Raw genomic sequence first — 14,018 nt, forward strand, 5'->3', positions numbered from 1 at the left:
CACCAGGAATAGCTACGTTGTGTGTGTGTGTGTGTGTGTGTGTGTGTGTGTGTGTGTGTGTGTGTGTGTGTGTGTGTGTGTGTGTGTGTGTGTGTGTGTGTGTGTGTGTGTGTGTGTGTGTGTACCTGGCGCCTTAGAGGGTTTGAGATTTGTATATTCATTGGAATTGTCTGTGTTTTCCCCACGCCCGATCCCACACCATCCCGTCCAATCGCCCCGGATCCCTCTTCTTACCGAGTCTTGTTATTTCTGGTTAGAGAAATAAACGTTATCAACTCAGTGAAAAGCGACTCGTGCCACCTTCCTCGTCCCGTTTGCGGTAGAGCGATTAGAACCGCCATCTTTGGGTTATAAATAAATAAACCGCCTCCATCGTTTCGGCTCATTCTACGTTAGCGGGATGTTCAAGTCCCGAGGACGTCACATTGGTGTCAGGAGTGGGATGTTCGAACCCCTCTAAATTATATTTGGTATCGGGAGAATATACCAGAACTGAAATCTCGCCACGAATTGGAATATAAAATCACTACAGAAAAGCGCGCGAGCGCGGGAAAATTTTGGCGGGATTTTTCAAATTAAAATTAATTGGCAGCAAACGGGACTTCTGCACCATGGCGGATGTGCAGATGTTTGAGGAGGAAGGCCACATGTCTGGCAGCGAGTCGGGGGAAGAAGGGAGAGACGGGGGTAGGGTTGGAACCTCCCCCATTCCGAGCGTGGACCGTGCTTCATCGCCCGTAACGGAGCCGGCAGCGCCGGAAACTGGCGCGATGACGATCTGGACAATGTTGGAACGTTTAATAAGTGCAATTACAGCACAGGGGGCAAAAATGACGGCACAGGGGGCAGAAATGACAGATCAATTGGGGGTAATGGGGCAACAGTTGGGTGCACGGATTGATTTAATGAGGGATGAATTGGGGGAAAAGATGGAGAAAATGAAAACTGAGATGCAGGAGTGTGTGGATGTTAAATTGGGAGAAATACAAAGTAAATTCGAGGATAGATTGGAGGAAACAAAGGTAGAAATTACATTGGAGGGGGAAAATATACGGAAAAAATTGGTAGATAAAATTGATGCAACGAACATTCGGGTTCATAAAGTGGAGGAAAGCCTGGAACGTCATCGTGTCTGTGTGGATGCTCGTATGCAGCTGCAAATAGAAGAGTGGGGAGAGCTGAGGAAGCAAGGGATGAATTTGGCGGAGGAGGTAAAAGGATTGGAGGCTCATTTGGACGAACAAGATAAAATTATGAGCCAAGATGAAGTCTTGGATAAAGGCCTGGTAGAGCCGTCTTTTGTAAGTAGAGTGTCCGGGTTGGTTGAGGAGCAGCTACAAACTCGCGACGGAGCCTTGGAGGAGGTTGTGCGGGCCCAGAAGATCCTGCGGGAAGAGGTGAATCGGTCCATTCAACGTTTGGAACAGGAGGCAAAATTGACCCATGAGACCCTCACCACAAAACATCTTTGGCCACAGTGGGCTCCGAAATTGGATACGCAGCCACAAGGGTGTTTGATCCCTGGGCTGGATTCGGACAAGGGAGAAACTGGGAAGCGGGCCACCAGGAAAGTGATCCCCCTGGTAAATTTCGATGGGTCAGGGAGCGTTGAAGCTTTTCTGACGCAATTTGAGTGTATTTCCCGACTAAACGGGTGGAATGAGCGGGAACGTACAGGGAATTTGGTGGCAACGTTGCGGGGACCAGCCGCAGATGTGTTAAACGTGATCGCGGAGGGGATGTTGACCAGCTCCCACATTTGCGAGGCGTTGAGCAGTCGGTTTGGGTTTGCAGCGAACTGTGATCTGGTGCGGGCCCAGCTCCAGCACCGCAGATTAAAGCCGGGTGAGACAGTGCAGGAGCTGGCACAGGACATTTACCAATCAGTTAGGATTGCGTATCGGGACCTAACAGTGGAGGCGTGGGACAGACTGGCACTCGAGAAATTTTTAGCTACTCTTCCTGACCCTGAGGTCCGAGCGCTGGTGGAGCTACAGGATCCACCCACCGTGCACCGAGCGGCCGAGTGCGCGGCCAGGCTGGCCTCCTGGAGGTGGCCGGGTCTGATGCCAGAGAGGCCATCGGTGATGGTCCGAAAGGCGGAGATTCAGGATCAAGGAGAGGGGCTGGGAGAAATTGGCATTACCCAAATGTTTCAGGAAATTTGCCAGAAACTGTCAAGTTTGATAAGGGGTAATTCGGTAGTTGGTGCGCCAAAGCGGCGGGGTCCAGCCCAGCCAATAGAGCAATTTGATTATGGCCGAGGGGGTCCGGAACCGGAAGAGACATTACACCGATACCCACGGGGGCCTTTTATGGGGAGTTGTTTCCGGTGCGGGCGAAGAGGACACATGCAACGATATTGCCGGTACCCGGCGATGGAGAGACCCTCCAATAGACTTTTAAGCCCGGAGAGGATGAATCCTCCTGCTGAACCGCTAGGTCTATCCGAGGTGCCCTTACCTCATTCGAGTCCGGAGATCACTGTCGGGGGTCGGGGAAACTAGATCGGGCTGAGCATACAGGGCCATGCTTGGCTGGTGAGATTGTGGCGAAGTGCCCTCCCTTGGTGAAAATAGTGAATTGTGGGAAAATTGGTGTGGGGAATTTGCGGGTAAGGGTAAAGATAGAGGGAGAGTTTTGTGAAGCAGTGGTGGACACGGGTTCAAGTGATACCGTTATTAGCCCGCTTGTGTTGGACCAAAGTGTTGGAGGTTGGGACAAAATCGATAGACTAGCAGGACACAGTCTCCAACTGGCTACGGGAGCAACGACGCCGATAATGGGTCGTGGGGTTGTGAGGATGGAGTTGGGCAGCCTAGAGGTCGATGCGGTGGTGTGGGTGGCAGAAGTGTGTGACCGATGCCTTCTGGGGTTGAGTTTCCTTGTGGAACATGACTGCCAACTAGACCTGGGGTGGGGTCACATGTGGCTAGGGACTGAAAAGCTACGGTTGGAGGGACTGGGGGAAGTCGAGGAGGCGCAGGGGGCGCGACTGGAGATGTCGCGCACCGTGACCGTGGCCCCCAGGTCTAAGACCGTGGTGTTGGCCCGGATATCAGCAAGGACCAATCACGTGGGCCAGCTCGGGATGGTGGAGCCGTGGAGCTCGGGGGAAACTGCAGGATTGATGGTGGGTCGTACACTCGTGGATACACATCAGCCCATGGTAGTGGTTCGGTTGCTCAACCTGTCTGACAGCCCTCACACAGTGAGGGGCGGAGCTGTTATAGCAAAGTGTAGCAGTGTAATGGAGATCACCAGAGGGGACGGAACCACAGACTCGCCAGGTCAGCCGGAGTCGGGGCAAAATTTTGGAAAAACAAATTGGCCAGAGGGAGTAAGGGACATGGTAAACCGAGCAGAACAGGGGTTAAAAGTGGACCAGGTAAGGTCATTGCACAATTTGGTTGGTGCTAATCTGGATGTATTCTCTATCTATCCCGAGGATTTTGGACGCACGAGTCTAGTCAGGCACCAAATTGACACTGGCGAGGCTCGACCTGTTCGACAGCCTGCACGACGTCTACCTCTTGCAAAGAGGGATGAGGCTGAAAAACAGGTGGAAAAGATTAAGGAGGCTGGAATTATTGAGCCCTCCGTAAGTCCTTGGGTGTCACCCATTGTGTTGGTGAGAAAGAAGGATGGGACCATTCGGTTCTGTGTGGATTATCGCCAGCTCAATCAAGTGACGCTCAAAGACTCGTATCCCCCTGCCACGTATTGATGATACACTCGATGCCATTTCCGGCTCAAAATGGTTCACTACATTGGATTTGAAGAGTGGCTACTGGCAGGTGGAAATGGACCAACAAGGGAGAGAGAAAACAGCATTTACCACAGGGAAGGGCCTCTGGCAGTTTGTCGTCATGCCTTTCGGATTGTGAAATGCCCCCGCCACATTTGAACGTCTGATGGAACGCGTTTTGATTGGGCTGCCATGGCAAACATGCCTGATCTATTTAGATGACGTTCTTGTCCACGCTCCCACATTTGAGCAGGCTGCCAAAAATTTGGTGGAGGTTTTCAGGCGATTGAGGGGGGCCGGGTTAAAACTGAAACCTGGGAAATGCGAAATTTTTAGGAAAGAGGTCGTTTATCTGGGTCATGTGGTGAATGAGAGCGTCATGGCCACAGACCCAATGAAGGCAGTGGCAGTAAAAGAGTGGCCCACCCCCAGAAATGTAAGAGAGGTCAGAGGATTTTTGGGCCTCTGTTCTTACTATAGGAAATTTGTGGAAAATTTTGCAAGTATTGCAAGACCATTGCACCAATTGACAGAGAAGGGAGCTAAATTTGTGTGGTCAGAAAACTGCACCAAAGCATTCAATCACCTAAAACAACGTCTGATAGAAGCCCCAGTTTTGGCGTATCCGGCCAAGACTGGCCAGTTCATCCTTGACACGGATGCAAGTCAGGGAGGATTGGGGGCGGTGCTGTCTCAAGTCCAACAAGGTGTCGAACGAGTGATTGCCTATTATAGTAGGGCTCTGTCAAAGCCCGAGCGAAATTATTGCGTCACTCGCAAAGAATTATTGGCCTTGCTGTCTGCAGTTGGACACTTTCATCCTTACCTGTACGGGAGGGAGTTTGTGATCCGGGTTGATCATGCCTCCTTGCAATGGCTTCTTCGGTTCAAGGAGCCGGAGGGCCAAATTGCAAGGTGGCTTGAGAAACTGCAGCAGTACAATTTTGTTGTGCAACATCGGCCCGGCAAAACACATGCCAACGCAGATGCTCTCTCTCGGCGACCTTGTTGGCAGCACCAATGCAAATTTTGTGAACGTCAAGAGAATAGGGATTTGATTGGGCAGGAACAAATTGATGCATGCCTATGTGCCGCCCGAGTAACCCGTCGGACTCTGCCACAACCACCTCCTGAATTTGGTAGTGTCGATTGGAAAAAGGAACAGAAGGAGGACCCTGTTTTGGGCCACCTCTGTAATTGGCTAGAGGGTGGAAAACGGCCTGCGTGGGAAGAAATTGCTTCGCTTGGGGCGCAGGTGAAGGCGTATTGGGCACAATGGCAGATGCTCCAGCTGAAGGATGGCATTTTGTACCGGGAGTGGGAATTACCAACGAGTGGAAATGCTTCCTGGTTGTTGGTGGTACCTTCGAAATTGAGAGAACAGGTGATGGGGCTTGTACATGGAACACGAACGATGGGACACTTAGGTGTAACCAAAACACTAGCGAAATTGAGGCAGAGATTCTATTGGGTGAACTCGGGCAGCGACATCCAAAAATGGGTAAGTTGGTGCGACCTCTGCCGGGGGAAGAAAACACCACCATGCGCACGTAAGGCCCCCCTCCAAATTTATAATGTAGGAGCACCACTTGAGAGGGTAGCGGTTGATGTGGTCGGGCCCCTACCCACCACCCACCGAGGCAACAAGTATATTCTGGTGGCAATGGACTACTTTACCAGATGGCCGGAGGCCTATGCATTGCCCAATCAGGAAGCACGGCTGGTTGCCCAAGCACTAGTGGAGGGGTTCTTCACCCGTTTTGGAACTCCGAGGGGGCTGCACACAGACCAGGGCCGGAACTTCGAGTCCGAACTCCTACGTTCAGTGTGCGAGCTCCTCCAAATTCACAAGACTCGGACAACTCCTCTAAGGCCACAGTCGTATGGGATGGTGGAGAGGTTTAATAAAACTCTGCTCACCCAGTTAGCTCTCTTTACTTCCCAGAATCAGCAGGACTGGGACGAACATCTCCCCTTTGTCCTGATGGCATACAGGACTGCGCAGCATGAGGCCACGCGCTGCACCCCTGCCTTGCTGATGTTTGGTCGGGAGATGCAGGTCCCTGTTGATTTGTGGCTGGGCGTGACACCTGAAACCCCAACATGGACCTCGGCGGAGGGTTATGCTTCCAAAATGCGTAAGAGCATAGAGAAAGCTCACGACTTTGCGAGGGAGCGAATCGGTTTGGCTTCCTCGCGTGCTAAATTGAGGTATGACTCTCGGACACACGCCCCCCGATTCCTCCCTGGAGACCTCATTTGGCTCTTCCAGCCACAGAGGAGGAAGGGTGTGTGCCCGAAACTCACCCCCCCCCCGGAAGGGCCCCGGTTTGATACTCCGACAAGTAACCGATGTAGTTTTTAAAATCCAGATGGGCCGCCATGCACTCCCACAGATCGTCCATTGTGACCGATTGAGCTCTTACATGGGTCGGGATATTCCGGATTGGATAGAGCGTGTGAGGGGAAGATTGGCCGCTTCTGCGCGGGAGCTTGGGCCCGGGCAGCCTCCTGCCCCATGTGCTGAAAGTGAGAGTTTGTAAGTTCTGCTGGGTTTTAGAGTGACAATCGGACAGTGGGTAATTGGTAACAAAGCGGGCACGAGTGGCTGTCCAATGGCTGGTGCGTGGATCGGGTGAGGAAAAGTGCTGTGTGAGTTGTTTCAAGTTAAGAAGTGAAATGTATGGTGCACACATTGATTTTTTATTGGACATGGTGTGGTAACAGGGAAGGTCATGGTCGGTGAAGTTTTAGAAATGCAGGTGTCGCATGTAAGGCCGATGGGGTGGGGGAGTCATGTGGGTTTTGTGGGTGGGGATGATGTGCTTGTCCACAGGGATTGCTGAAGCTCACGGTGAGCGTGAATTGCGACCCCCTTCAAGGAGATTCACCCCTGGTGGCTAATGGTGACAGTGTCTGGAGGCAACTGGGAGAGGGTCTGGTTGGGCGACCAAGGCGGGTAGGACCTTGGCGACCCAGGAAGGCCAGAGGAACCAGTGAGACCCCTTCCAGTGTGTTGTACGGGATGAGAGCTGATGGCAACCAGGGGGGTGGGAATCAAAGGGAGCGGGGCGGAGAAACGTCCGGGTTGGATTAAAGCTTACCTGTGGGCATGGTTGCACCTGAGAGGCCCCATCATCTTGTGGTAACCCACCCCACGGCCACGACGGGATTCAGCCTGCATGATTAAAATGAGGACCATGACCTAGAAATGTGATGATGACCATGGTGTGAGTGTTGTGAAGATGTATGAGTCCCACTCGATCCCGCACAACTTGACATGTGCAGCAAGGGCATGATGTCCGAATAATTTTGGGGCAAGCAAATTTGAAAATTGGCTCCCCAGGTAACGCTGGGTCTATTAGCATCCACTGGGGGACGCGGTCAAGTGTAAATATCCCATGAATAGTGTCGTTAAGGCTTAGAGTAGGAATGTAAAGTATAAGTGTTGTGTTTTTGTGGAACCTTTTGTTTCCCCTCCCCAGATCACTGGAAGAGTGTTGGGCAAGAGCGATGATCCAGAGGATGGAGTGCAACTTCGCTCAGTGCTCTCAAGTGATAAAATAAAAAAATAAAAAAAAAATGAATGATTGTTTAGGCGAGGATAAGGCCATAAGGGGGTAGTACATTAAGCAGGATAGGTAAGTTAGCTGCGACTCGCTGCCCATTGCCCCTCCTACTTTATTTTGTTAGATTAAATAGGTGTGAGTCAGTAAGTGTTAAGGCTGGTACGGTAGCGCCTGTGATATACCTTGCAGGAGCTGCGGTACCAGAGGAGGGGGCAGTGTTACGTTTGAGGGGGGGTATGCATTCAAAGGGTAATTAGGATGTTTAATTAGGTATGCCATGCTGTTCGAGTGTACCAGGATCTCGATGTAATAAGTAGCAATTCAGTGGTGATAAGTTGTCTAGTAAATGTCCATTTCTTCAAGGGGGAAATGATAATTGTCACGTAATTAGATAGGGACACGGGATAGGGTAAGTGTGTCTGCGTAAACCCCTTTTAGTATTCTCTGGAGGCTTGCCGTGACGTCACAGGACAGTGCTGCGGATGGCTCCGCCCCGTGATCACGATTGGCGGAAGGCGACGGCGGTGGGCCAATAAAACGGCTCGATTGGAAGTGACGAGGACGGGAGGATAAAAAGGTTCTGTTCGGGGTCGAAAAGGAAGAGGAAGAAGATCGGTACCGAAAGACTGTTTTTGGTGGAGGTTACTGGGAGCGTGCTTTTTATTGGGCTGTTCTCGATCCTCGTTTCATTGTGTCTTGTAGCCTTGCTGAGCCTCGTGCCTCACCTTGGTTGGCTCTGGGGTTCTGCTGGCTCTGAGTACGGGGTCGAACGGCGGGCGGACCTGCCTCCCTCTCCTGCTCGCAACTTGGCGCCAGAACTGGTTCCCTGGCGGCTGTGAGCAGACTTGGGCCAAGACCAGGAGGTCGACAGCACCACGGTTTCTCCTGCCCCCCCCCCCCCCGACGAGAGCAAGGCCAGCTCGTCCGACGCCAATCCAGGGACTGTTGCTTCCACACCACGGTCCAGCCTGACCACCAGGAATAGCTACGTTTTGTGTGTGTGTGTGTGTGTGTGTGTGTGTGTGTGTGTGTGTGTGTGTGTGTGTGTGTGTGTGTGTGTGTGTGTGTGTGTGTGTGTGTGTGTGTGTACCTGGCACCTTAGAGGGTTTGAGATTTGTATATTCATTGGAATTGTCTGTGTTTTCCCCACGCCCGATCCCACACCATCCCGTCGAATCGCCCTGGATCCCTCTTCTTGCCGAGTCTTGTTATTTCTGCTTAGAGAAATAAACGTTATCAACTCAGTGAAAAGCGACTGTGCCACCTTCCTCGTCCCGTTTGCGGTAGAGCGATTAGAACCGCCATCTTTGGGTTATAAATAAATAAACCGCCTCCATCGTTTTGGCTCATTCTACGTTAGCGGGACTGTTCAAGTCCCGTGGACGTCACAATATTGTTGCGGGCCGGGCTCCGGTGGCGAGAACGACCGCTAGGTGGGGGAAGTTACGTCGTCTCCCACCAGACTCCCGGAATTGTAGGCCGTCACTCACGAATAATTCCGTGACGCGGCGGATCGCTTAACCAACCGTGCACGCCAATACCTCCACCGCGTAGCATAGGGTCTTTTTGTCTGGAACCAATTTACCTAATTAACCACGCGGTGTCGTCTACCGGGAAACCACGCCCTCAGTACGCCTTGTCCGAACCGGATCACTCTAGCAACTACGGTAGAGTACCAACAGGGGTGCAAATTAACATTTTTATCCACCGGCCAGCAGGGTCGGTGACTAGAAAAAGTTACCGGCCCAGCAGAATTTCTACCGGCCCGATAAAATAAAGACAAAAGTCACAAATTTGATATCAAACACTTTTAATATAATGTTACGAATTCTGGCCCACCTGGCGTGCGATCGGCCGCGTACCTCTAATGGCAGCCGCGTCGCCCACCGGACGGACAATTCAGTCGTGACCCTCCTGGAACTACCGCCAGAAGCCAGTCTCGGGTGGGGGTTTAACCTCACCACAACCCAGTCCGCATTCCACCTGCGCGAAATAGGGTGAATCGCCGAATGTCGATATACCTAAATACCTGCGCGGGTAACCTACCGAGGGGTTGCACCACGCCGCAGGTTGGCTTAGGACACGAACCGCTTAAGCGGTTTGTTCCGTACTATAGAGATAACTGAGCGGTGTTATCGCCGACCTCGACAGTTCAGATTATTTATCGGGTGTTTAAAACCCACTACAAATCATTCCACGATTCAAGATGGCACTTTCAAAAGAGGGGAAGGACGCAACGAACGGGAAACATTTCACAAGCACATTTATTACACATATAACACAAACAAGCAAGGGCAGTCATGCAATATGTACAGCAAGAAATGAAAGACGTTGCGACCAACTATAGCATTAAATGTACAAGCACTTAAACAGGTTTACTTCACGGACTGGCGCCACAAACACACATACAAAAGCCCAAAGAAAAGAAAACCTCCCTTCTGCGGCCGGTGAACCCTCTCCGGCACTCTCCTCATCCGCACGCGCAGGTCCACCACAGACGGCCTGCGGCGCCTCCCGTCCACATCTCCGAGGCGTCGCCCGGACTCGCCACCAGCCCGCGCCTTCACCGACAGGTCGCTCAACGCCAAGACGAGAGGGAGGGAGAGAGAACTCGACCTCGACGACAAAGAAAGAAAGAGATCCAGCACGACCCCGACAGAGATAGATGACGTCGACGAAACAGACAAAAAAGGACTTGACCTCGACCACCAAGAGAGCGAGAGCTCGACCTCGACCACCAAGAGAGAGAGTGAGCCCCATGTCCTGTCCGCCTTATATAGTTGCGGGGCTCCGCCCTTCGCTCCTCCCCGTTTTCAGCTCCGCCTCCCTTCGAGAAGGTTCGTGAAAAGGGGTGTTCCCTCACCCCGACCGCCTCACGCCGTGCATCCACCAATTGGCGGCGAGCTGCCCTCCCCCTTTCCTTCACACCAAGTGCGGGGAAAACAGGCGGGAAAACCCCCACAGGCTTCACAAGAGCTTTTGTTCTGCCAATCCTTCTCAGACGGTTTCCGACGCGGAAACCGTCTTACCGTGGTCCGCGGAGGATGGCGTTCGTAAGCGGGCGTAGTGGCGAAGATGGTGGTGATTGTTGGGGGGTGGTGATTGTTGGGGGGTGGTGTGAGCATGGTGGGTGTTGTGGCGTAGATGGTGGCGGTTGCTGTTTGCGTGGAGGTTTGTTGCAATGGTGGCTCAAAATAACGATAGATAAAGAAAAACGGCTATCTCAAAGAGTCGCAGCCCGGTGAACACGAAGAATACCCTTTAAACAACAGTGGGGACCTATCTGAACACTCACTTACTGGCATAGCTAATCTAAGGACCCTATATGGTGTATTGCGAATTTCCACAGCCGTAACAATACTCACATGAGTGAGTTTGATGAGTGAGGTTGGTTGGATGAGTGAGTTTGATGAGTGAGGTTGTTTGGATGAGTGCGTTTGATGGATGAGGTTGGTTGCATGAGTGAATTTGATGAGTGAGGTTGGTTGGATGAGTGAGTTTAATGGAGGAGGTTTGCAGAATGAGTGAGTTTGATGGAGGAGGTTGGGTGGATGAGTGAGTTGGATGGATGGATGAGTGAGTTTCGATGAGTGGGGTGGGGGTGGGGGGATGATGCAGGGAGGAGGAGGTTGTGGGTGATGGAGGGGGGGCCTTTTTTGTGTGGGTGATGGGGGAGGCAGGGGGTTGTGAGTAGTGCTCGGGGGGGGAGGGCGTTTTTGTGGGTGATTGTGGGGGTGGTTGTGGCTGATGGATGATGGGGGGGGTTGTGGGTGATAGATGATGGGGTCGGGGGGGGGGTTGTGGGTAATGGACAATGGTGGGGGTAATACTCGTCCACCCAACATCACATATAAACTCACTCATCCACCTAACCTCACCCATCAAACTCACTCATTCACCCATCCTCACCCATCAAACTCACTCATTAACCCAACCTCACCCATCAAACTCACTCATTCATCGAACTTATTCATTAACCCAAAAGCCTCATCAAACTCACTCATTCACCTAACCTCACCCATGAAACTCACTCACCCAACCAATATGGGCATGAGAAAATGCGTCCAAACCGCGCCAAACCGTCAAATCTCGCGCAGTCACGCGTGATTTGGAACGAAATGAAAACAGACAAAATGGCCACCGCAGACTTCCCGGTGATTTCTACGGATTTCTGCGGACAAAAACAGTCGTTCTAGTTGAGAAAACTAGTCGAGAAGCCAGTACAAATTGCACAAAATAACAGGAATCACAGGTGATTCGCCAGCCGGGCAGGTAAGGCAGTATTGTGTGCCCGCCCAGCACAAAAGTTAGGCGCCATTGGCGACCGTTAATTTGCACCCCTGACCAACTACCAACTCCAGATCGGATGCAGCCGAGTGGAACTACCAAGGACGTACCGGCAAGAATGAACAGATTATCGGGGATAAAGACCCGGCTAAAAACTTCGATCCGAACCATACTGGACCAATGATGAAAAAGACAAAAACGAACTGGGAACATTTCTACAATCATTTATTTACAATAAAGCGAGGAAAAATATGGGGCACAGGAAACAGGTTTATTGGGTGTGTTATGCAGGGGAAAGAAAGAAGCGTAATACGACAATTTACAGCAACTTACAAAAGAAGACACAGAGGAGACTTGTCGCAAGAATAAAACAGGCAAGATTTACCATGATCAGATAAAAAATACTTATGCAATTCTACTTAAAGACGGCGCCACACACTCAGACAAAAATAAACCCAGATGTATGGCAAAGGGACCTTTTGCAGCCAGAGAGGGAGGTGAGCTGAGATCGCAGTTCTTTCGGGTACCTGAACGTTGGAGGGGAGGGATGCTCCATGGTGCAGCACCTGTCAATGGTCGTGCGGCTCGGTCCACAGCCACACGCGTGGAGACCGTGTCTGCGAAGGATCCCGGGTTGAGTAGAGCGGAGTCCGAGGCGGGGATAAGGGCTGCAGACAGGACCCTACGAGAGACCCGGTCAAGGTCGGGTCGAGGTCTTCCCAGCTCTCACTCGAAACGAACGACCTTCAAGAGTGCAACCACTCCACGACCTTCCTCCTTTCTTTCGCTATCAGCCGACGAACTGTCTCACTCCAACACTCTGCTCAAGAGGACTCAGTTTCCAGCTCACCAGACAACTCTGAACGAATGATGTCGTAATTTATAGATCTTCCTCAGCACGGAGGGGCATTGGTGAAGCCGACGTCACTGTTCGCTCTGATTGGACGGGGCTTCCATGGGGCCGCCCTTTCTGGGTGGAATTTCGGCCATACCGGAAAGTCTGCCCACTCTGCGTGTCCGGACTCGCCATATAGGTACTACACAAAGATTCTACCTCGGAAAGAGAGTCGCCGGTTAGGCGAGTAGGCGAACATGCGCTTGTTCAGCCCATGTGAGAGTAGCAAGCGAGATGACGGTGCGAGCAGGCAAAGGGTACCATGGGTCGTCGTGGATGGGATATAATGATTTATTAATCGAAATAAAAAAACATCGCAACGCACCCGTGTCTTCCCACAACACACAAGGAGGGGTTCTATCTGCACATATACTTCATGGAATAACTGACTTCGGGACAACTGTATGTTTATGTGCATACGGTTCCTAGAACTGTAACTAAATATATATATATATATATATATATATATATATATATATATATACATACATACATACATACATACATACATACATACATACATACATACATACAGGGAAGCCCGAAAGTTACTTTACCCCTGATAAATTTCTTGCACTTCCCCCTGCCCCTCCCTCCCTTCCCCTCCGTCCCTTCCCCTCTGCCCTCGCCTCCTCGCCCACTATGGTATGCGGAAACACTAACTCAGAAGAATGATGGAGCACATACAGATACAATGACAAATTAATTATTGTAAGTACTGTCAAATAAAACCGGTATATTAAAAGAGTTCAAGAACAATGCTTCACTGGGAAGGGGTAAAGTGACTTTCAGGCCACCCTGTATATATAAATACACTACCGGTCAAAAGTTTGAGAACACCCCCATTTTTCCAGTTTTTACTGAAATTTAAACAGTTTAATGTTTCAAGGTACCCTGAAATTAAAGCATAGAACAAACAAACAATTGCAGATAAAAAAGAAGCCATGGAATCGTTTTGTTGAACAAAAATTAATCGAAATTTTTGACTCAACAAAGTAGCCACCTTTTGTAGATATAACAGCCGAACATACTCGTGGCATTCTTTCTACAATGGAAATGAAATATTGCTCGGAAAGTTCTTCGCAACACTGTTGCAGAACTTCCCACAAATGTGTTGCACATGTAGGTTGCTTTGCTTTCACCCTTCTGTCCAGTTCATCCCAAACCAGCTCTATGGGGTTTAAGTCTGGAGACTGTGCTGGCCATTCCATGATTTGAAGCCCACCGTCTTGTTCTTTTCCTCCAAGGTAGTTCTGACATAGCCTAGAGGTATGTTTTGGGTCGTTATCTTGCTGAAGGATGAACCCCTGACCAGAGGGACACCCCCCCCCCCTTCAGTAAAAACAGAAGGACACCCCAGAGGCGAACCCCTCCCCCCCCCCCGTTTTTGCGCTGCAAAATGCTGTGGTAGCCCTTATGGTTCAGGATGCCAGTCTCTCTGTTGTACAAGTCGGCGACTCTGGATACAGCAAAAGAGCCACAGATCATCACGCTTCCTCCTCCATGTTTGACAGTTAGT

This window comes from Eptatretus burgeri, chromosome 14, assembly GCF_056783735.1.
Source record: "Eptatretus burgeri isolate ZD-2024b chromosome 14, Ebu_testis_v1, whole genome shotgun sequence".
Taxonomy (NCBI): domain Eukaryota; kingdom Metazoa; phylum Chordata; class Myxini; order Myxiniformes; family Myxinidae; genus Eptatretus; species Eptatretus burgeri.